Here is a 25374-nt window from a genome sequence, read left to right on the forward strand (position 1 = left end):
ATATTGTATATTATGTATATATTGTAGCATAATATATTTTCTTGAAGTATATTATATTTTATCTTATGTATATATATTCTCTTATATATTTTCTTATAGTATATATATTGTATCTTATGTATATATATTCGCATAATATATTTTCTTGTAGTATATATATTGTATATTATGTATATATTGTAGCATAATATATTTTCTTTTAGTATATTATATTGTATCTTATGTATATATATTCTCTTATATATTTTCTTGTAGTATATATATTGTATCTTATGTATATATATTCGCATAATATATTTTCTTGTAGTATATATATTGTATATTATGTATATATTGTAGCATAATATATTTTCTTTTAGTATATTATATTGTATCTTATGTATATATATTCTCTTATATATTTTCTTGTAGTATATATATTGTATCTTATGTATATATATTCGCATAATATATTTTCTTGTAGTATATATATTGTATCTTATGTATATATTGTAGCATAATATATTTTCTTGTAGTATATTATATTGTATCTTATGTATATATATTCTCTTATATATTTTCTTGTAGTATATATATTGTATCTTATGTATATATATTCGCATAATATATTTTCTTGTAGTATATATATTGTATCTTATGTATATATTGTAGCATAATATATTTTCTTGTAGTATATTATATTGTATCTTATGTATATATATTCTCTTATATATTTTCTTGTAGTATATATATATTGTATATTATGTATATATTTTCGCATAATATATTTTCTTGTAGTATATTATATTGTATCTTATGTATATATATTCTCTTATATATTTTCTTGTAGTATATATATTGTATATTATGTATATATTGTAGCTTATAAATAATTCTAAGTATAGACAAAGAAATATTGCGAAAAGAAGCTCATGGGTAGAAGCAATAAATTTTATTACCAAAAAATGACATATCTTTCTTAGTCATCCTTCCCCCAATGGAATGAGCACAACAAGGTACTAATACCACCATTAGAAGGAAAAAAACTAAGGAAGATGTGCCAAAATACAAGTTACATATTATTCTATGTATTATCTCTAACAAATCTCATAAATCCTTCAAGGTTCGGAGGAGGTTGCGTTGGTGGTGGTGGAAAAGAAGCTTGTTCATCACCACTTCCGGGCGAAGCCGAATCCTCCGCAAGTTCCGCTATCATTTCTTCATAAGCTTCATCTATCGCCGGTTGTGCTTCTGCAATTCCAAAGTTTCTTCTTTCCGAGCGGATCCAATCTCTAAACAATACTGATTTTTCCAAGCTATCCCTCATAGACGCTCTATGATCACCTATTTGCAGTCTTGCTTGACTGAAAGCGCTCTCTGATGCAACAGTTGAAGCTTGAATTGATAAAATATCCCGAGCCATCCTTGCAAGAACAGGAAAATGTTTTTCCCTTGCCTTCCACCATTCCAAAAGATCAAAAGAGCCGTCTGGATTCTCCTTTTCAAGTCCCTGAGACAAATAAACTTGAAGCTCATTTAGATGTGAAGTTTCATCATAATTTTCACCTTGAGACCCCCTGAACTCCGTCCAAGATTTAAGAGCTTTTAAGCCCGCAACTCTTTTAGAGGATTGTGAGCTAGACGAAGTAGGGGTTGGAATAGTTGGCCTAGCATGCTCTAAGGCAAGTTGATAAGCATTATAAACTGTTTGAGCGTTAATCTTAATTGAAGCTTTTGCATCTGCAAGTGTCGCAATTTCCTCATTTGAAAGATCTAAAGCCTTATAAATATTTGAATACCAAAAATGAGGACCTCCCAATTTCATTGTAGGATTTAGCATTGCAGCAAGACCATAAATAGGAGGGATAGGAAAAAAATATTTTTTAAACTTTTGTTTCATTTCATTTATAGCAAGTTCATAAATATCCCCACCCTCACTAAATTCAACAAACAAATCAGATAGTGCTGCAATATAAACTAAACAGTTTGAAATAGTAGGATAATATTGCCCAGAAAATGCATTTGTTGCAATTTGAAAATGTTCTAAAAAATCTAAAAGAATTTTAACATTAGTCCAATCTTGAGTGGTAAGCATTTCATCATCATCTTCACCACCTACCCGAGAATTAAACGTTGCATTAATTGGGTTTCTATATTCATATGCTACTACTAAACTTTCGTACATACAATTCCATCTAGTCGGGCAAGGTTTAGGAACCTTTCTTTCTCTAAGGCCATATTCATCACATTTTTTAAAATACTCTCTAAGTCTACTTCTACGGTTTGAATAAAAAAGCCAATTAAGAGCCATTCTAACCTTTTCAATTTCTATGTTTAATATTCGCATACCATCACCGACAATTAAATGATAAATATGACAAATACATCTAACATGGAAAATATTAGTAAATGCAGGATTTAGTGTTGTTGTAAGCATGCCTATAGCACTGGTGTTACTAGAAGCATTATCCATTGAAATTGCCATTATTTTATCGCTAAAGCAAAAATATCTACAAATATCTGCAACAGTGTTAGCTATAAATTTACCTGTGTGACGCGAATTAATTATTCTATATGCAATTATGCGTTTTTGCATTATCCATTCTTCATCTATCCAATGACTTGTAACAGTTAGGTAATCACAATCATTACCACTTCTACCAATATCAGTAGTAATAGAAATCCGATTAGGTATATGAGTAAATAAATAACGCAAATATTGTTCATATTCATGTTTGAATTTATAAATATCACTCTTAACTGTTGCGCGAGGCCAACCTTTATAAGTAGGATTAAACACTCTTCTAATATAATGAACCCAATTAGGATTAGAAGCAAAAGTATAAGGTAAGCACATAACAGTAATCATCTTTGCTAATTCTTCACGATCTCTATTTGGATCGTAATATAAAATACCTCCAGTGACAGTGTTAATTCCTGGTTGAACTAGATTTGAACCTGTACTAGGGTTAATCGCAGAATCTACACTTGTCCCCTCTAGATGCGCTTTCATTTGAAAAAATCTAGCCTTATCTCTAGGGTGTGTTTTTATGTGCCTAGTCAAACTACCTGTGCCGCTACGGTCTCCTACATATTTATGCGACATTAATTTCCCACAAGTTTTACACTTAGCCTTATTTTTTTCTCTTACTTGAGTAAAAAAATTCCAAACTAATGATGTTTCTAAGCGTTTAGCAGGTTCTCTATTAAAAGTAGGAGTTTCTACAGGTGGGTCGACCGGTGCATCACTTGGGTTATTAAGAGGACTAGTAGGTGTATCATCTAAATCCGGTGCTTGAGTTTCATCATCATCCTCATTTTCCTCATTATTTTCTAAGATGGTTTCATTAGGATAAAGAGCATTCATAATTTCATCATCTAATCTATCACCTGGTGCAACATTATGATAAAATTCACTATCGGTAAATTGAAAACAAGGGTGATCACTATCAAGAATTACGGAAGGAGGAGGACGTCTAGGTTGGCGACTACTTTCAACTTGCTTATCTTTTCTAGGTCGGGGAGCCGGGGGAAGGGTAGTTGGTTGGCCACTACTTTCACCGGTTTTATCTTTTCCTTTACCAAACATTTTTTTCAAAGTAAATGCCATATTAATTATAATTATGCAAACTAAACCACACAAAAATATATTCTAAAAACGTAAGAGTTGAAACGAGTTTACCGGATTGCCGAACAACTTCTTGAAAATTGAAAATCGTTGAACACTTGAAAACTTCAATTCAACAACTTCACAATTTTTCACGAAATTTCAACAATAAATTAAGTAATTGTAGTAGAGAGATTGAGAGAGATTGAGAGATATTGAGAGATATTGATGAATTGGTGAATAAAAATGAAAGAATGAGGGGGTATTTATAGTTGAGAAATGGGGAAAAGTGTAATTATATAAAGTTTGGGGTTAAAATAAAGTTTGGGGCCAAATGGCCATTTTTTTAACTTAAAAAACGGTCATATTTTCAGCCCAAACGGCTAGATTTTAAATATGGCCGTTTGATTTTTTTTTTTTTTTTTTTTTTTTGAAAAATAGCCGTTGGGCCCGCCAGGCCCGCCAGGACCGGCCCAGGCCCGCCTGCCGGTCCCGGGCCAAACGGTCCCGGGCTCGTGGGCTCAACCATGGAGACCAGCCCGTGACGGGCTCAGAGGCCCACCAAGACCGGCCCACCCAGGACCGGCCCACCAGGCCCACCAGGCCCGTTAGGACCGCGGGCCCGGTCCGGTCCGGTTCAGGCCCGGCCCACCGAGCAGCATTATAGCTAGGTCTAGAAATTGAAAGCTTAGGGTAGGGTTTCTATAATTGGGTATTTTATATGGAAGTGGGAAGGGATGATGACCATTGGATTAGAAGAAAATAGATGGCTAGGATTAAATCTTGCACTTAAATGGGCTAATGGGTTGGGGAGAATGAGCTAAGGGTAATTGGGTTGGACCATGTCTTTTTGTGTCTCAATTTTGGGCTAAGAATACTACAAAATTATTACTCAAAACCATAGCTAAATTCCTTTAATATAAGTTAACTATACTACATGATGCAAAAATAAATTCTAATTAATTAAACTAAACTATATTAAAACATGAAACTATTATATATTTTTTTGTATTTTTCAAGATTATATAAAGATAAAAATAATGTACTATTTTTGTATTTTTTACTTTATGAAAGGTACATAAAATAAAATATTTTTGTAATTTTTATTTTCTTGTAATAAAATAAAGTAAAAGAGTCAAAATTAGTTGAAATAACGATATTAGACCTAAATTAAATATTTACATGCTAAAGTATAAAAATCTTGGGGAGGGTCAAAAATCACATGTCTACACCAACTGATAATCAAAGAATCAAACGTATAAATTAAAGAATAAGTTGAATCAAACCAGTGAACAAGCCAGTATCGACCTCAAGCTAAGATGGTCTAGAGGTAGGTCAGTAAATACAACAAAGCTAAAAGACAATTCTGATGAGTAATAAGCAAAAAAGTAAAGAATGTATATTCTCTTGTCAATGATTGATGTGCTACAAATGATTGTGGTCCATTTTATATAGTAGGGGAATCCTAAATAAGGTAAAATTCTAATTGTATTAGGGAATCTTATTATACAGCTGTCTAACCGCCTAGTACAAATCCGTTCCGAAATTTACGCCGTGATTTAGGGCCACTGCGGAAATCTCGCTCTTTCTGTTATGAAACCATAACGGTATTATCTCGAGGTTGGTCATACTTGGCCTCGGTGTTCATCAAGCACTTCGATCTTCGAGTCTTGTACTCCGCCCTCGAGCTCGAGCCTGGTTTATTTCGAACTTGTTCTCAAAGTGACCCTTGAGCCCACGGAATCGGTCATACCTGATTTCGACCGTATACAGATAGTCCCCGCGTTTCTTAGAATAAGATAATGAAATGATCTGATCCTTGGTCCTCTGATGCCTCGATCATGATATCAATCCCGTGACATCAATGACATAAGTGATTGAAAGGTCGCGTCTACATAGTTCCCAAGTCCATAAATTAAAGGCAGCTGATGGTCGGCCATAGGTTTCCCCACACCGTTGAAGCGGCCACTATAAATAGGTCACTTTCACAACCTTTTGCAATCTTTACTTCTCAAACCTTTCCCAAATCCTTACCAGTTTCTTCATTTTTTTTTGAGTCCATTCTTTCTTCAATTTGCGCTTATTACAGCATCAACTTCTTCTCTTCTCTTGAGTTTCTCAACAGCAATGGCTAAAATATCTAAAACCATTCCTCAGAAAGAAAAAGCCTCCTCATCATCGCGGTCGGCCGGTGGTAGAATGATGGTGCCACCTCGTATCGAGGAGTGCATTCCTGGGTCGTGCGAGCTATCTTCCGATTTCAAAATCGATAAGCCTGCATCAGTTCCAGGCCGGTGTGAGTTGATGTCCTGATACATCTGCTCGATAACTTAAGGCAATCTTGATACATCAGTTACGGGCTCGATAACTTCAGCTTTCTTATTTACCCAACATTTTTTTTGTGCGATGAGTCTGAAAATAAAATTCCGCAATTGAAGGATCTTTTCCAGTAACTTCCTTCTGGAAATAAAGGAAAATGCTATGTTACCAACACTGAATATGATATTATTTTCTTGAAGAAATAAATTTAAAAAGATCTATATATTACCATTCTCTTCCAAATCACTCGATGAGGTATACAACCACCTGTATTAACTGAGGCGTCGTCATTTGAATCACGATTCTTTTTGTTTTGTTCGGATTGTGACTTGAATTTAGGAGACTCCCAAAACTCCTTCATCTCCTTGAATACATCATCACCCATCCAACGTGGTTTCACAAGCAAGTTTTTTTTAATATCTTGAAAAAATTGGGTCATTCTTGCAGCTGCTTTTTTCTCAAGATTATCTCGTATAGCTTCATTATAGTGAGGGAGCCATCTGAATTTTTTCTGCATGTATCAAATAAAAATTACATTAGCCATACAATCTCACACCAACAATATTTGAGTATGAACCAGATTATAAATTTCCTTACCTTGAATTCCTCAAACCACATATCACGAATAGATTGTGGGAACTCCTTCAAAGAAGGTTTAGCCAGCTCAAATTTACTATAAATGCAAATGACAATACCTTCAATAACTGTCTTATGAGGATCAAACCTATACAAAATACAGTAGTTATCAATCATATATATATAATGAATATCATACAACATTGTGTAGGTCATGAATGAAAATGTCGAATCTTTCACTCTTTTATATAATAATAAAAATACAAGTTAGTACAATTACCATCCGCTTCAGGTTTAAACCATATTTGATGCTCATCATCGCCATTGCCAACCGTACTACACGAGGTGGTTGGAGTCATATTGGCCGGTGGAGACATCAGTGGTTCAGTTTCTTGATTTATAGGATGAGATTCATTAGATTGAGGTTGAGATGTAGTATTATGAGGCTGGGATCGACTTTCAAGAATATGATGAGGCAAGGAAGTATCATTTATATGACGTGGACCAGTATGAGATAGACGGGGCCGTGACGGTATTATTGGAGGAATAGATTCAGTGATGTGCGGCTGAGATCGATTGACTTCACGACTAGGTTGAGGCAAGGAAGACTCGTTTACATGAAGTGGTCCATTATGAGATAAGAGGGGTCGTGATGGGATTATGGGAGGAAACTGAACTGGTTGTCGCTCCATGCAACTGACTTTCTTTTATGTGAATTCCCTCCTTTACCACTAGATTGTTCATCTCTTTTAGATCCTACACCGGCCATCTGTAAAAAACAAAACAAATCAAAGTACATTTATATAATATATTAATAATATTATAGATGTACAACAAATGAATAACATAGTGATATGGATCTCAACAGAGAGAGTTATTAAGCTAAGACCACATAAATAAATATATGTTCATAGATCTCAAATGAATTACCAAAAGGATAGAAGTACAAGAACCTACTGGAAAGCTGAATATTAAAACTGTAGCTTTAATAGAAACAACCAAAAAAAGACAGCAGTATCCACATGATGTATATTAACTATTGTCAAAACCAAATACATTATTGTAAATAAGCTATACAAATTGATAAATTAATAGTCTTAATCGTCATCCTCATCTTCATCCTCCTCTTGGGTTTGAAAGTAATCTTGTGAATCATCACTATCAAAAGCTTTTCCTCTGCTTCACTTGCTACCTCCTCATCTTCGACTTCAATTAAATCATATCCATCTTCATTGATAACGGATTGAAAACTACTCATATCGACCTCTTCACCGTCAACTTGCTCATCTTGTAGGCAATCAATTGGGTCATCCTCTATACTTAGATTGACATGTGATTGCTCCTCTTGGTAAGCAACTTCCAGATTATGTGTTGCATCCACAATTCCCTTTGCTTTTGTCTTTATAACAACCCACCAATCAGCTTTATCTCCTTTCTTTTCAGGATGATTTGCATAATAAACTTGAGTTGCAATTTCGGAAAAGATGAAAGGGTCAAATTTACCATATCTTCTCCTTTTTCGAACCTCGACAATACCAAATTCGCTATCAACTTTCATACCATATTTAGAGGGATCAAACCTATCACAATAAAATAAAACTAACTTCATAGTTGATGTCATTGGCCATTCTAATTCAATAATCTCCTTAAGAACACCATAATAATCACTTATAATACCATCTTGTCAAATGCCACTAACACAAACCCCACTATTATATGTACTTCTTCCTTCGTCCCATGAAGAAGTGTGAAATTTGTGTCCATTCACAAAATAAACAGGCCAAGACTTTGCCCATCTTAATGGTCCCATAGCTAAGATTTGCAAATATGTATTCTGCAATATTTCTTGAGGATTACTATTGACCTATTAGACAATAAAATAAAATTAGACATACATTTTAAATAATATTTCCTGTAATAGATATGTTTTTATGTTAATCCATACATAATTTTTAAATCATCGTGGAAAGTCTGCTTCAATTTGTTTATCAATAACATCATCAGTGAGATCATTGTAAGTATCTCTCAAAACTAAAATAGTGATTGAAACTTACTTGAGGAAAGGCTTAACCTCATCACAATTTATAAGAAGATGCTATTGTGGTGCAACAACCTCTTTATCATCTAGCCACCGAATAGTGCCATCCTCATTGCCATAAGTTCGGCCAGAAGGATTAAAGACTGATAGATGATGACGTCCAAATCCACTACTAAAAAGTAAATAGATACGGTCGCATGCAATATATTTACCCAACTATGAGTCGGAGTCGAATTCCATAGAGAACAATATGTAGGCGATTAGGAATGTAAGAGAATTATCACTTATTATGCAATGCCAAATACTTAGAATTGGTTTTAGAAAATATTTATACCTAAATGCGGAAATGTAAACTCACCTAGAAAGCAAGTAAAATGATCAATGGCTACAAGGATGAATGCTTCGGGAATTACACTCAAGTAACAATCCAATGCATTTTATGATTTTACAAATATGAGCGAATTTATGTTAATTAGCCATGGATAATAATTCTTAATTAGCTTCTTCCGAAGACTAACAAGACTTCCTAATTGAATTATTCCAAACCCAATTAAGAGGATAAGCACACCCGGATATGGCTACAAGTAGTTCAATCCTATCCCTAGGTAGAATCTATAAAATGAGGGTTAAAACCTCAAGTTCTTGTTAATTAATCTTTCCCAACCCCAAATTATCTTTTCAAAAATTAATTCGAAGTTAATGGGCGAGTCCTAGGGTTAGTTAATCCCTTTGGAAACATTAAAGAACAAGAATAATTAAAGTAACAATAACTCACTTCATAAAAGGATAAAAATCATTCAATACATAAGCACAACAAGGTATTTAATCTACACTTTAAATATGAATATTTCCATAAACAAGATTCAAGTGTTGGAAATATATACTACACACTTAAATATTCAATACAAATCAAGGAAATGAAGAAATAAACATAAATGGGTAAGAAATCCTTAACCACAAGCTTGAAATTTTCAAAACCCAAGTGTGTGTGCAAAACCTTAGCTTCCACCTTGTTCTCTCTAGTCTTTAGAACTAAAAATATGCCGAACCTCAAAAATATCTGCTAGGACGAGTATTTGTGGGTTTGGAATTGAGAACATGTGAAATGCCTAAAATGCCCAGGTCTGATGCCCGTTGACCGCACCTGCGGAAGAATCCTTGCAGGTGCGGCTCCGCAGATGCGGATAGTCCATCGCAGAAGCGGAAGGTGAGCTGAGTACTGGATCCGCAGATGCGGTCCTCCAAGCGCAGATGCGTAAGCGCTTCTGCAGTTCTTGACTTGCATGTGCGATGCTAGGCGAAATTGTTCAGTTCCGCAGATGCGGACTTCTCCCCGCAGGTGCAAGATCGCTTCTGCGATCTTTGTTCTGCAGATGCGGAATTCTTGGAGAGTTTTGTGCTCTTTCACTCAATTTTGCTCAATTCCACTCCAATTGAATACAAATCACTTCATGACATCATTTCCCTGAAAATCTAACAATACACACCATAAACAAACTCATATTATAGTTAAAGGACATAAAAGCTAAAGAAAAGAGACTAGAATAGGTGGTAAAATCGCCATTCATCAACACCCCCAACTTAAAGCTTTTGCTTGTCCTCAAGCAAATCAAAACCAACACTTCAATGAGGCTTTACCATTTAAATCACAAGTGGTATTGCTATTATTTACAAATCACATTCTCCAATTAAGCGTCATACTTCTGGATTTGGTTGGTACTAATAATTAAGCTCAAGCATGTGCATCTTACCCGAATAACTCCCTCATAAAAAAAAACAACTTCAAGAAATGCAAGGGAGTTTTCAAAATAATCAAGTGACAAGAGTAAGCCTCAAGAAGTGACTCAAAAGCACTAGTCCATAACATATGCTCAACTTACTCAATTTCACCAATCCTTTCTAATTCATGTGCCCTCACAAAAAAGAAAGTCTCAAAATCACTTTATTTACAATACAACATAAGGGACAAATTTACAAAGACACTCACTCTCACAAAGAATTTCAAATGTTACAACATCTCATGCCATAAGCTTGCCCTTATTTTAATTCATCGCCTATTCAAGAACATTCAGTTGGACGTCCCATAAGGACTTTTTAAGCTTGTAATGTAGGTTTAGGGAAGGGTCGGATAAGCATTTAGATACAAGTGACTTCACCCTCCTTGAACACTACTCACATTTGTCTTTCTTTTTGCACTTTGTTTCTTTTCAAACCACACAGCTTCATTGACATCTAGTTACCAACATAGAACCACCTTAAATACATATCTAATTTTCTTCAGGGCTCCATATTTATATACATACACATATTTCTCTTTTTTTTAAACAAAATTTTCTTTTGGAGCTTGAACAATTTAATATGAACGTTTTGAGGTATATGTTCCTACACTCAATGTACAACCTTACCAATTTCCACTTTGACACCACACCCCTAACTTAAGCTTTTTGCCTCATTCTCAATGTTCAAGGAGGGATAAGTTCAAAGGAGGGAATTATTTTATAAAAGGGGAAATGTTTGTAATGAGGTGGCCAAAGAAAAGGTTGAAGGCTCAAATAGGGTACTAGTGATAGTATTTATGCAATGATATGCTTGAAAAGCTAAAGAGGTTTTACAAATATCACCAAGAATGCCTAAGATCATCCCTCCAACCAAACATAACTAACATTAGCGTTGAAAGACCAACCGGACAAGTTCTAGATGATAGAAGTAAACACAAGATTTATTTGTACAAACACTAACGCACATGGCACATGAATTAATCAAGACAGATCAATTTCCTTTTCTAATAAGAGCATCTAGAGCAATATAATTCAAACTAGTGGGCAAAGAGTCACTAAAAGAGCTAAAACTTTATCACAAAAATTATTCTTCACCATGCAACTTACTTGTTTTAATTCAAAACCAAAATTTGGAGGGGTATTCTTAATTCACATTTCACATACAAGAGACTAATTTTTTTAGTACCAAATAATCCAAAAGTCTCCTCCTAGCAAAACAAGACTAATTCCCTTAAAAACGTTGTCACGACATCTATCATAGGAAAAAGTCACCCGGTTCACTTCAAAAAATGTTCCTTGGGAAAGAACCGTAGCATGAAGAAAACCCAAGAAAATACTACTAAGGAAATAAAAATAAAAGAACAAAACTACTAAAGAGGATACTAAAATAAAAGCGACTAATACTACTAACAACAAACGACTAAAGAAAATAAATAACGAAAGAAAGATAAAAATAGACTAATCATACCAAGCTCAACAAGAGCACCTAATACAACAAAATAGCCCAGCAAGGGCACACAATATCCATAACAACACAAAATAAGCCCGACAAGGGCACACAATATCACAGTATGAATACCGTATACTCCTAAAGCAACCCCCAACTAAAAACATTGTAGTGTCCTCACTGCACAATATCAAAAATAAAGCATAAATAGTTTGAGGGTCTCCCTGAGGTCTGCATCAGACTAGCAGACTGTGGGAGGAAGGCTGATCAATGTTGTGCTGAACTCGAAGCCTCATCATCATCAGTCTCATCATCACCACCACCATCACCAGCCTCTGACATGAATGAATACTCCTCGCTGTCATCTTTATCCCCCACTTGTATCTTCTTGCCTGGCTGCCCCTATTTGAAGATGGCCTTTATGCCTCTCCACATTTTGATCATGAACTTGCTCTTCTTCTTGTTCTTCTCCTTCTCCTTCTTGAAGTCTGACTGGAGATCTGCATGCGCCTTAGCCAAAGTACTGTAGGCTATCTCGAGTCTGCTAACTGATGCTGCCATCTTCTCATGAGACTCTTTCTGACTCTTCTGCGCATCTAAGTAACTCCTAATTTCTTCCCTGGAGAAGTACGCGGGCCCAGGATGGGAGGATGAGGGCCCACTCGGAAGCTATGAAACTAACTCCCGGATGGATGCAAGCTCGGAGTTTAGCACCCCAAATGGTCCCTCAGGTGCAGCTGCCTATGAAGATGACTCTGGACCAGCAGCCGTAGCGGTGACCTTCCTTTTCTTGCTTTTGGCTGCACTACCCTCTCCTGTCACTCTCATTGGGTGAAAAGGTTTATCAACTAGTAACCATCGATCGGTGCTACGCACCTCAACCTCTACCCTCATGCATAACTGTGTGATCAACAAAGGGAACATCAACCCTGCATCATTGTCCAATAAATACTCCCTCAGTTCCCGCAGGATATAGGAACCGACATTCACAAGAATGCCGTCCAGGATGCATGCTATGATCAATGCCCTTGTGTAGGAGACATCGGAGACGTTTCCACAAGGTGACACCCTGTTGCGTAGGATGTACAACCACATTTTTGCTTTAGCTGTGAAATCAATTGACTTCAACCCTTTTCTCCTGTTTCCCCATTTTGCTCTCATGCTTGGAGGGTAGAGTTTGGAGACAAGCCATTCCTCGTTGTCACACTAGTCCTTCTCTCGCACCGGCTCAACTGGATAGTTATGAATCCCAAAAGTGTCATTTATCTGTTCTATCCCAAACCTTACCAATTTTCCTCTAATGATGAGTTGTGGGTTGGCAAAGTCTGTGCACTTAAGATTCACATAAAATTCGCGAACCCACTCCTCATTGGCTTTGCATGGAGTGGGAATGAAGCATAACCATCCGGAAGCATGGAGACGGGCATAGAAATCTGGGAGCTGTTCGACCAATTTCTCCTCATTGATCCCCTTTTCAAGCACTATCTGGGAGGTTTTCATAATATCTGCGCTGACAGTTAGCCGACATGAAACATGAGTTATCAAATGGTTCCTCAACCTCCTTCTCAATTTCATGTTATTGTGGAGCATTTTCATTTATGTTCGAGTCCATTTTAGATCAAAGTACCTTCACGAAATCAAAATAAAGTCAATCGGGCAATAGAATCATGTTAAGCAATTTAAAACACTGCAATTAGGCCAAAGAACCAAGTTGAACGGGCCCGGGAAGGGCCTGTTGCAAAGCTATTGGAATTTGGCATTCTGCCTAGTTTTAGCATTTGCGGAAGATTAACCGCAGGAGCAGTCCCGCTTCTGCAAAACTTTCACCGCATCTATGTTCTGTTCAGATTGGCCAAAATCGCACCTGCGGACAGATCATCGCAGGTGTGAGACTGCATCTGCGGTGTTCGTGCAAGGGTTCAGACACCCAGATTTCAATTCTTAATCCCGATTTTGGCACCTAATTTATACTCAAGACTTCTAAATTAGTGTACTACATGAAACTCTGATTCTATTGAGACCAATTTTGTGGTAGTTCACAAGAAATTTTCTTTTAAACACATTGTCGAACACCTTGCAAGCAGTTTAAAATTGCCTCTTCTTTACACAATTTGGGTACTTAGATTTCCCGCAAATTTGTTTCATAATAACCAGCACACACACATGCACTTTCAACCAATTTCCTCACCCTATTCTCACACAAATCAGAGGGTAATGGGGAAGTAGGGGAAATAGCCATGGGAACTTGAGAGATGGAGAAGAAAAAGAAGAAAATAGAAGTAGAAAAGAGGAGTAGATGGGAGATACATGTGGTGTCTTGTGAACAGAAGAGATCAACGGAGGAGGTTTTGGAGTATGTTAGAGATGGGGGAGTTTAGGGCTGGGAATAACAGAGCAGAAGATACTTGAGGGAAATGAGAGATCTAATTTTTTAAACACCTGTCCGATTTACGCTTCTGCGGTGATTTACCGCTTCTACGGCGCCGCTTATGCGGCCAAGGACACACTTTTGTGGAAGGGACCGCTTTTGCGGTAGCAAAGCCGCTTCTACGTGTCCACATCTACGATCAAAATTCTGCAGATGCGGTTACACCAGATAACTGGTGCCCAGAATTGCAACCACTGTTTTGTGCCGTTCTAACGTCCCAAACTCCTTAATTCAACTCCAAAAAATCTGAAACTTGGTAGATTACTCAAAATTAATTTACTAAGCTATTCTAAGAAAATTTTAAAAATGACTAAAAATTTTGAAAAACGATGGGTTGCCTCCCACCAAACGCCGCATTTAACGTCGTGGCACGACGCAACTTAACTTTACCACTTTCTCACCACTTGGACGATATGAATTGGGCACCCAACTTGGAATCAAGCTTGTGACCACGAGCGGTGGGGGGTGATAAGTTGATGATCAAGCCAAACCTCAATTTATTCATTTTGCATTTCTTGGCTTTCATATGAGGAATGCCATTTTGCCTTCTTGTTCCCTCAAATTGTAAGATGTATGGTTTTTGTCTTTCCTCCTTGCAATCCCTCATTGACTTGTGTAGTTCAATTCACATATCACCACACAATTCTAATGTTGAAAACTGCTTGGAATGTGCGCACAGTCCATCCCCGGGAGAATTTAAACAATTTTGCCACGAGTGTGGTCCTCCACAATAAGGACAAGGGTCATCAAAGTATGAACAACTACCATCCGACCAATTTTCATTATATGATGCCATTTTTCAAAAATAAGAAAATAAAGAAGAAAAATAGACCAAGGTAAGAAAAATAATTACACAAATATTCACAAGTTTGGACCAAAGCACTTACGCTTATTTCTCAAACAACCTAAATTACGCCAAATTGTTCCACGGCAACGGCGCCAATTTTGATGACGTCCAAATCTACTACTAAAAAGTAAATGGACACGATCGCATGCAATATAATTTACCCAACTATGAGTCGGGGTCGAATCCCACAGAGAACAATATGTAGGCGATTAGGAATGTTAGAGAATTATCACTTGTTATGCAATGCCAAACACTTATAATTGGTTTTAGAAAATATTTATACCTAAATGCGAAAATGTAAACTAACCTAAAAAGCAAGTAAAATGATCAATGGCTACAAGGATGAATGCATCGGGAATTACACTCAAGTAACGATCCAATGTATTTCATGATTTTATAAATATGAGCGAGTTTATGTTAATTAGCTACGGATAATAATTCTTAACTAGCTTCTTCCGAAGACTAACAAGACTTCTTATTTGAATTATTCCTAACCCAATTAAGAGGATAAGCACACCCGGATATGGCTACAAGTAGTTCAATCCTATCCCTAGGTAGAATCTATAAAATGAGGGTTAAAACCTCAAGTTCTTGTTAATTAATCTTTCCCAACCCAAATTATCTTTTCCAAAATTAATTCGGAGTTAATGGGTGAGTCCTAGGGTTATCTAATCCATATGGAAACATTAAAGAATAATTAAAGTAACAATAACTCACTTCATAGAAGGATAAATATCATTCAATACATAAGCACAACAAGGTATTTAATCTACACTTTAAATATGAATATTTCCATTAACAAGATTCAAGTGTTGGAAATATATACTACACACTTAAATATTCAATACAAATCAAGGAAATGAAGAAATAAACATAAATGGGTAAGAAATCCTTAACCACAAGCTTGAAATCTTCAAAAACCAATTGTGTGCGCAAAACCCTAGCTTCCACCTTGTTATCTCTAGTCTTTAGCGCAAAACCCTAGCTTCCACCTTGTTATCTCTAGTCTTTAGAACTAAAAATATGCCGAACCTCAAAATATCTGCTAGGACGAGTATTTGTGGGTTTGGAATTGAGAACATGTGAAATGCCTAAAATGCCCAGGTCTGATGCCCGTTGACCGCACCTGCAGAAGAATCCTCGCAGGTGCGGCTCCGCAGATGCGGATAGTCCATCGCAGAAGCGGAAGGTGAGCTGAGTACTGGAACCGTAGATGCGGTCCTCCAAACGCAGATGCGTAAGCGCTTCTGCTGTTCTTGACTCGCATGTGCGATGCTAGGCAAAATTGTTCAGTTCCGCAAATGCGGACTTCTCCCCGCAGGTGCGAGATTGCTTCTGCGATCTTTGTTCCGCAGATACGGAATTCCTGGAGAGTTTTGTGCTCTTTCACCCAATTTTTCTCAATTCCACTCCAATTGAATGCAAATCACTTCATGACATCATTTCCCTAAAAATCTAACAATACACACCATAAACAACCTTATATTATAGTTAAAGGACATAGAAGCTAAAGAAAAGAGACTAGAATGAGTGGTAAAATTGCCACTCATCAATAGAGTTGGTTGAGGTGAATTCTTTTTTATTTCATTGTCATTACGACCAACTCTATTGTTTCTAGATAGGACATGAGATTCAAAATAATGGGAAGCAAAGTACGAGATTTCTTGAGCCAAATATGTTTGACATATAGACCTTTTAACTCTGGATTTATTTTTAACGTTATTCTTAATTTTGTTTAGGAACCTACAATCATTTTTAAGAAATAAATTATGTAATAAAATAAAGATGAAAAATTATATACGGTGAAATCGGAGGGTCCAATTTCTCGCTATTAACGCACTTCGGAAGATCACCTCGAAGGCTCGAGGCCACGACCGAGTATCCTCCCTCGAGGGTCGTTGACACCCGGCCTTAGGGCAGTGATGATTATGGCAACAGTGGAAATGGGAAGTTCCCAAGGTACACAGCAAGGAATGACAGAGCCTAGTGAGCTACTCTAAACCCGAGTCAGGGTGTCATCTAGCTGACCCATCTCCTCTTCTTTGTTATTAAAGTATTTTATACTATGTTGGAATTCTCCTCCTATATAAAGGGGATCCTTTTCATTTTGTAGTGCTCTGTTGCTTCAGTTGCTCCACACGAAATATACAAGAACATTCTCTTTGCTCTCTAACATATTCTTCGATATTATTGCTCCCATTTGTTATTCTTCATTTATTGCTTATCATTGGTGTAATGACCCAACTGGTCGTTTTATGAGTTACCACTCCGTTCCCCCCATTTTTTCTTCTTATTTCTTTGTTTATCGGCTCTATGTGTGATCGGGTTGGTAGGCTCGGGCTCAGAAATGTTTTGGTAAGGTTTGAGACACTTAGTCTCTTCTGAGGAAGCTTAAGTTGGAAAAAGTCAATCGGATGTTGACTTATATGTTAGAAGGCTCGGATGTGAGTTTCAATTGTTCGGATAGCTTCGGGAGGTGATTTGAGACTTAGGAGCGTGATCGGAATGTGTTTTGGAGGTTCGGAGTGGATTTAGGCTTGAATTGGCGAAAATTGTATTTTGGAATTTTTCCGGTTGATAGGTGAGATTTTGATATAGGGGTCGGAATGGAATTCCGGAGTTGTAGTAGGTTCGTGGTGTCATTTGGGATGTGTGTGCAAAATTTCAGGTCATTCGGACGTGGTTTGGTAGACTTTTTGATCAAAAGCGTAATTCAGAAGATTTTTGGAACCTTAGGCTTGAATTCGAGGCGTTTTGGGTGATTCGATGTTGTTTGGGGTGTTTTGAGGATTGGTATAAGTTTGGATAGTGGTATAGGACTTGTTGGTATTTTTGGGTGAGGTCTTGGGGTGATTTTGGATGGTTGGCGGAAAGTTTTAAAGTTGGTTTTGGCAGCTGAAGATGTTCCATCGCTGTCATAACTGCACCTGTGGCTAGGGGACCGCATGTGCGGTCTAACAGAAGCGAAAAGGGAGCCGCAGATATGGCGAAGTGGAAGGTTAGCTGGAACCACAGAAGCAATCGATAAGGCGCTCATGCGGTGGCGCAGGTGCGATATTTTAACCGCAGATGCGGAAGTGGTCAAGTAAGTGGAAACCGTAGGTGAGGTGGTCTAGACTGCAGAAGCGGGACTGCAGAAGCAGTAAAAAGGCCGCAGGTGTGAAAAGCTTAGTCCAGAAGGTATAAATTATTTCCTTCGCGAATTTTGGGGTTATTCCACTATTTCTAAGTCGGTTTTGGAGGTTTTTGGGAGATTTTGAAGAGGGAATTCAAGGGAGCTTCATTGAGATATGATTGTTGAACCTAAAACTCGTTTCTATGGTATTATTTCACGGATTTGAGCTATAATTATGGAAATTAAGGGTTAAAAATTGGGGGTTAGGGCTTGGTATTGGAGACCTTGACTTGAGGATTTGAGGGGCCATTTGTGGTCGGATTTTGGGACTTTTGATGTGTATGAACTGGTGGGGAGATAAGGAATTTATTAATGTAAATTTTATCGAATTTCGAGACGTGGGCCCGGGTTTTGGTTAATTTCGGGATTTATGTTGTAAACTGATTATTTTCGCATGGGCTTCGTTCCTTTAGCATATTTTGACGTCATGATTCTGATTTTGGATAGATTCAACGCGAGTTGTGGCCGATTCGAGGGGCAAAGACGTCGCAGGCTAGAGTTTGGACGGGATTGAGGTGAGTAATGATTTTAAATATTGTCCTGAGGGTATGAAATACTGGATTTCACATCGTTGTGCTTTATTGAGGTGACGCACACGCTAGATGACGAGCGTGGGGTCGTGCACCATTGGGGAATATGACTTAGTCCATCCCGAATGATTGTTTTACCACATATTTGATTGAAAACTATTTGCTATCATCATGTTTTGGACTGAATGCCTTATTTGAACCTCGTGCCAACTATTTGGACCCTTAAGGGATTTTTACTGATATTTCCTCACTGTTTTGACTTTATACTTGTACTTAGTCATGCTATATTCTACTATTTTCATAACTCAGCCATGTTTACTCTGTTTTAATACATTAAAGGATATTTTAAATGATAATTGGGCTGAGCATCATGTTTTACTATTTCTCGAGTGCCTTATGAGATTTTGGCTGAGTAAGGCCGAGTGCCTGTGTTGTGAGGATATACTGACTTATGATTATGAGGCTGAGGGCCTGAGATTGTACGCCACGAGGTGGCTTGTTGATATGGGGTCGAGAGCCTATTGATTATGCCACGAGATGACTTGATATTGTGCTTGGACCGTAAGGGGCCCCTCCCCAATGAGCGTGGGTACCCATTGTGATATGAGATATATCCCGAGGGGTTGGTGTTGTTCCATGATATTGCCTGAGGGGCAGATTTTGTTGACATTGTGCCCGAGGGGTGGATTTTCTATGTGTTTATCTGTCCTAGCTGCTTTTCATTTAATTATTTAACTGTTAAAAGGTATTTTTAAAAAGCTTATTCTGAACTAAGGTGTCCTTATATGTTTTCACTGTTTTATTATTTTTACTAGTTTTATACTGCTTCTTTATAGCGTATTGATGTGCTTTTACATGATTTCTTATCGCTCAGCCTTCATTTATTGTTATTACTCACTAAGTTGGAGTACTCACTTTACTCCCTGCACCCTGTGTGCAGATTCAGGTGCTTCGGGTCCTGCTAGCGAGTGTTGACTTCTTCTAGGTCAGGCGGATTAGGAGATTCACCAGGTAGCTGCTCGACATTCGCAGCCTAGTGCTTCTCCCCATATCTTATTTTCTCTGTTTTAGTTCTGTAATAGACTATGTAAACTTTTCCTGCCTTTTTATCGGTTATTAGATGCCCATGACTGGTGACACCCCGATGTCGGGCTATTTCTATACCGCAACTGTACTATTTTGCCTTCTTTGGGGATTATTAATATGTTAAAGACTTAAATTGGTATTATTTTTATTGCTTAAAAATGAATTTGGGAGTGTGTCGACTGGCCTTTTCTTCATGAGAGGCGCCATCACGATCGGGTCCGGGTTTAGGGTCGTGACAAGTTGGTATCAGAGCCTAGGTTACATAGGTCTCACGAGTCATGAGCAGGTTTAGTAGAGTCTCGCGGATCGGTACGGAGACGTTTGTATTTATCCTCAAGAGGCTGCAGAACCTTTAGAAAAAACTTCATATTCTTTAAATTCTTGTCGTGCGAATCTATTGATCTGAGTACTAAACTTCTGTTATTCTATTCTCTCACAGATGGTGAGGACACGCGATACCAATCAGGATGAACGACCACCAGTACCACCAGTTGTAGCCATTAGAGGCCGAGGACGCGGTCGTGGTCGCGGTAGGGGCAGGGGTGTGGCCCGCACAACAGTAAGGGCAGCACCTGCAGATCCACCAGCCGCCTTAGTTCAGGATCAGGTCCCAGTTGTGGATGCTCCAGCAGCACCAGCTCAGGAACCAGTATGCCCATTGTGATTCCAGGTCTTCAGGAGGCCTTGGCTCAGATTCTATCAGCTTGCATTGGTCTAGCTCGGGTGGTCTCAGTTATTACAGTCGCAGCTATTTCTCAGGTCGGGGGAGGCACTTAGACTCCCGCCGCTCGCACTCCTAAGCAGGTCGTCTAGGGATTTCAGACGCCAGGGGCACATCTAGCCCAGCCAGTTACAGCTGCTCAGGACTATGTAGCTCCTGCCATGCCAGAGGACGAGCAGCGTAGGTTAGAGAGGTTTGGTAGACTTCAGCCTCCGACTTTCAGTGGTGCAGAGGGTGAGGATGCCCTGGGTTTTTTGGACAAGTGTCAGCGAATTCTTCACACAACAGGTATTCTGGAGACCAGCGGGGTCGCTTTCACTACTTTTCAGTTTCTGGAGTTGCCTTCACTTGGTGGGAGGTGTATGAGAGGCGTAGGCCTGTTGGTGCAGCACCCCTTACCTGGCAGCAGTTCTCCGTTCTCTTTCTGGAGAAGTATGTGCCGCAGTCTCGCAGAGAGGAGCTGCGCATGCAGTTTAAGTGATTGCATCAGGGAGAGATGACTGTGACGCACTATGAGATAAGGTTCTCCGAGTTAGCTCATCATGCTATTTGGTTGGTTCCGATAGATAGAGAAAGGATTAGGAGGTTTGTGGATGGCCTCACTTATCAGCTTCATATTCTCATAACCATGGAGAGGGCGTCTGGTGCTACTTTTAAGGAGGTTGTTGACATTGCTCATGCGATTGAGTCAGTTCGTCACCAGGAGCGAGATGAGAGGGAGGCCAAGAGGCCTCGAGGATCTGGTAGTTATGGTGGTGCTCTTTCAAGAGGTCAGTTTCAGCACGGCAAAGGCCGTCCATTCAGGCATGCTCAGCCAGCTCGCCCAGGTTATCGTGGGGTATCATCGAGTCATGGTTCTCACAGTTCTTATCAGGGCCAATTATCACTTAGTGCCCTTCCAGCTCAGAGTTCGTCCCGTGCTCCATCAGTTTAGGGTTCTTCTATGCCAGGTGCATCTGCTAGTCATTCCGGTGCTAGGGGTTCCCTTCAGTCCCCGTCTCCAGCACCCGGGAGTTTCTATGAGTGTGGAGAGATGGGTTATATGGGGAGGCAGTGTCCTCATCGTCTTGCGGGTCCATCCCAGCAGAAGAGTCAGCCATCGGCTTCAGCACCAATTACTTCACCACCACCCGCCCAGCTAGCTAGGGGTGGAGATCAGTCGGCTAGGGGTCGCCCTATAGGGGAGGTCGATCAGGTGGCGGTCAGGCCCGTTTCTATGCACTTCCAGCTAGACCCGATGTTATTGCTTCTGATGCTGTTATTACAGGTATTGTCTCAGTCTTTCACAGAGATGCTTCTGTATTATTTGATCTCGGTTCCACTTTTTCTTATGTGTCATCATACTTTGCTTGTTATTTGGATACGCCCCGTGAGTCTCTTGTTTCACCTGTTCATGTATTTACTCTGGTGGGCAATACTGTTGTTGTAGACCGTGTGTACCGGTCATGTGTGGTGACTATTGGGGGTTTGGAGACCCGAGTGGATCTTTTGTTGTTATGTATGGTGGACTTCAATGTTATATTGGGCATGGATTGGCTATCTCCGTGTCGTGCTATTTTGGACTGTCATGCTAAGATAGTGACATTGGCTATACCGGGTATGCCATGGATTAAGTGGCGAGGTTTGACTAATTATTTTCCCAGTAGGGTAATTTCATTCTTCAAGGCCCAACGTATGGTTGGGAAGGGTTGTCTTTCGTATTTAGCCTTTGTGAGGGATGTCGGTGCAAAGACTCCTAGTATTGATTCTGTTCCAGTTGTGAGGGATTTTCCCGATGTGTTTCATGCAGACCTGCCGGGCATGCCGCCGGATAGGGATGTTAATTTTGGTATTGATTTGGTGCCAGACACTCAATCCATTTCTATTCCGCCGTATCGTATGGCACCATCGGAGTTGAAGGAGTTAAATTAGCAACTTCAAGAGCTCCTTGATAAGGGGTTCATTCGGCCTAGTGTGTCACTTTGGGGTGCGCCGATTCTATTTATGAAAAAGAAGGATGGCACTATGAGGATGTGCATTGATTATAGACAGTTGAACAAAGTAACAATTAAGAACAAGTATCCTTTCCCTCGCATTGATGATTTATTCGACCAACTTCAGGGAGCGAGAGTGTTCTCCAAGATTGATCTCCGTTCAGGTTATCACCAGTTGAATATCAGTGACTTGGATATTCTTAAAACGGCTTTAGGATCCGATATGGTCATTATAAGTTCTTGGTTATGTTTTTGGGCTGACCAATGCCCCAGCAGCGTTCATGCATTTGATGAACAGCGTGTTCCGTCCTTATCTCAACTCGTTTGTCATAGTCTTCATTGATGATATTCTGGTGTATTCGCGTAGTCAGGAGGAGCACGCGGAGCATTTGAGAGTTGTGTTGCAGAGATTGAGAGAGGAGAAGCTTTATGCAAAGTTCTCCAAGTGTGAGTTTTGGATCAGTTCAGTGACTTTCTTGGGGCATATGGTGTCCAGTGAGGGTATTCAGGTTGATCCGAGGAAGATAGAGGCGGTTCAGAGTTGGCCCAAACCGTCCTCAGGCACAGAGATTCGTAGCTTTCTTGGTTTGGCGGGCTATTATCTCCGATTTGTTCAGGGATTTTCATCCATCGCATCGCCCTTGACCAAGTTGACTCAGAAAGGTGCTTCATTTGTGTGGTCAGACGAGTATGAGGAGATCTTTCAGAAGCTCAAGACAGCCTTGACCACAACTCCATTGTTAGTTTTGCCATCAGCTTCAAGTTCATATACCGTGTATTGTGACGCTTTGAGAGTTGGTATTGGGTGTGTGTTGATGCAGGGGGTAGAGTTATTGCTTATGTTTCTCGTCAGTTGAAGCCCCATGAAAAAAACTACCCCGTTCATATTTTGGAGTTGGCTGCCATTGTTCACGCGTTGAAGATTTGGAGGCATTATTTGTATGGTGTGTCTTGTGAGGTGTTTACTGATCATCGTAGCCTCCAGCACTAGTTCAAGCAGAAGGATCTCAATTTGAGGCAGCGGAGATGGTTGGAGTTGTTAAAGGATTATGATATTACTATTTTGTACCATCCGGGGAAGGCCAATGTGGTGGCCGATGCTTTGAGTCGGAAGGCGGTGAGTATGGGGATATCTTAACTTTCTCATTTTATTTTAAGTCTTAAATATTTAGTTCTTCAAATATATGTTAGTTTATATTGTCAAAGAAATTTAGATGTCCTGGCAAAAACTATTTTAAACAATAAAGAAGAAAAATCAGAATATAAGTCCAATCACTTGCTTTTGAGGTCGTTGATGTTCTAACATATATCAGTAACACTAATATAAAAACTTTTGAAGAACCAATAATCTATGTGGCACTGAACACTTCAATTAACACTAAAATATCACCACAATTCAAGTTTGCTTCTTCTAACATTTATTTAATCCAATAAGAAAAAAGCATACATATCTGACATATCATTCGAAATTAATCAAAATAGTGTCATATGGTACCTTCCAAATTGCATATCAATATCAAATATCACTAACAAGTTCCCAACAACTGAACTCAGAATTGATGATGCATAAATATAAATTATGCATCTTTTGAAAACTAAAGTTTGCGAGATTATATACAAAAATTATTAGTCTTTTCTTTTGTAAATTAGAAATTTCCATTCCTAAATATATAAAAAAAATCAAGGGTGATGAAAATCATATTCACTTATCCAAAGAATGGGATGAACAATACAAAGATGATTTCCCAAAGCAGTAACTGAACATCATGAAAAACACAATTAACCTAAAACTACGATTCCACAAAAGATTTAGAAGAAATAAACATAAAGGTGTCTTTAAATTTTTATAATAAAAGAGAACATCATTAGATAAAGAGATAGAGAAAAGAAGAGAGACTTACGGGTATTTAGAAGAAATGGGGAGAAAGAATGGAGGCGACGAAGCTTAGCGGGTGGAGGAGGCGGAGAGAACAAAATCACCGGTGGAAGTTTGAGAGACTACAATACCAAGCTTAGTGTTGCCGTCTTCTCTAAGTCCTAACCTAGGTTTAAAAGTCAAAAGTTTTGATCCTTTTCCTTTTGATTTAGCTCTTAAGTTTTCCGCTTCTGTTCTTCTTATTTTTTTCAGTTGTAAAAAAATATATATTAAAGCTTTTATTATCTTGGAATCGCTACGTTTATGCAATTGTTATCTACCTCACATTAATTACCTACACAACGATGAGCATTTATCATCCATAACATTTAATATGATCTAGCTAAGGTCATGTAAAAAAGATATTGGGGACATATAAAAAATATGTACATAGAATAAACCTATAAACTTTTGTCTATGATTGAACTTCTTCAATATGATAATTGTCTTCCAAGCATAAATTTTAATTTATCTTATACTTAAGATAAAATAATTTTTTACTATTACTTTTAACTTATTCTCATGCCCTCTGATTATCTTGGTATATTTTTTTTATTTGCAGTTATATTGTCACGACCCTAGTTCGCCTTCCGTGAACTATCGTGACGGCACCTAGTCTCTACGACTAGGTAAGCCTTACAAATGCGGAAAAGAAACAATTGCGGAAAAAAAATAATTAAAAATCGAGATAACAAAATGAAATAGTATTTAAGTTGCCGCCTGGAATATAATAGTACAAGAATCTCAATCTAACACTCCCAAAATCCGGAACCCCATGAATCACAAGCTAAGAGTTTACATAAAAAGCTCTAACTCCAGAAATATCTATCAACAAGAAAAATACAGAAGGGCAATACTAGTATTGAGAATAGAAAGGGTCTCTTCGGTCTGCGGACGCGACAAATATACCTCGAAGTCTCTACGAAAGCACCTCGCCTCAAGTGTGATAAGACTA

At 38.3% G+C, this 25374-nt stretch overlaps 1 long non-coding RNA gene across 1 annotated transcript; it reads right to left on the reverse strand.

Annotated features, from left to right (window-relative positions):
• Nucleotides 1-7377: 7377 nt before the first annotated feature.
• On the reverse strand, nt 7378-24601 carry LOC104210361 (uncharacterized). Its single transcript, XR_011400212.1, has 3 exons — nt 24406-24601; nt 8536-9992; nt 7378-8345 (listed from the first exon to the last, which is right to left on the reverse strand). It is a non-coding gene; the product is annotated as an uncharacterized lncRNA (long non-coding RNA).
• Nucleotides 24602-25374: the final 773 nt, after the last annotated feature.

Source organism: Nicotiana sylvestris, chromosome 6, assembly GCF_000393655.2.
Source record: "Nicotiana sylvestris chromosome 6, ASM39365v2, whole genome shotgun sequence".
Classification (NCBI taxonomy): domain Eukaryota; kingdom Viridiplantae; phylum Streptophyta; class Magnoliopsida; order Solanales; family Solanaceae; genus Nicotiana; species Nicotiana sylvestris.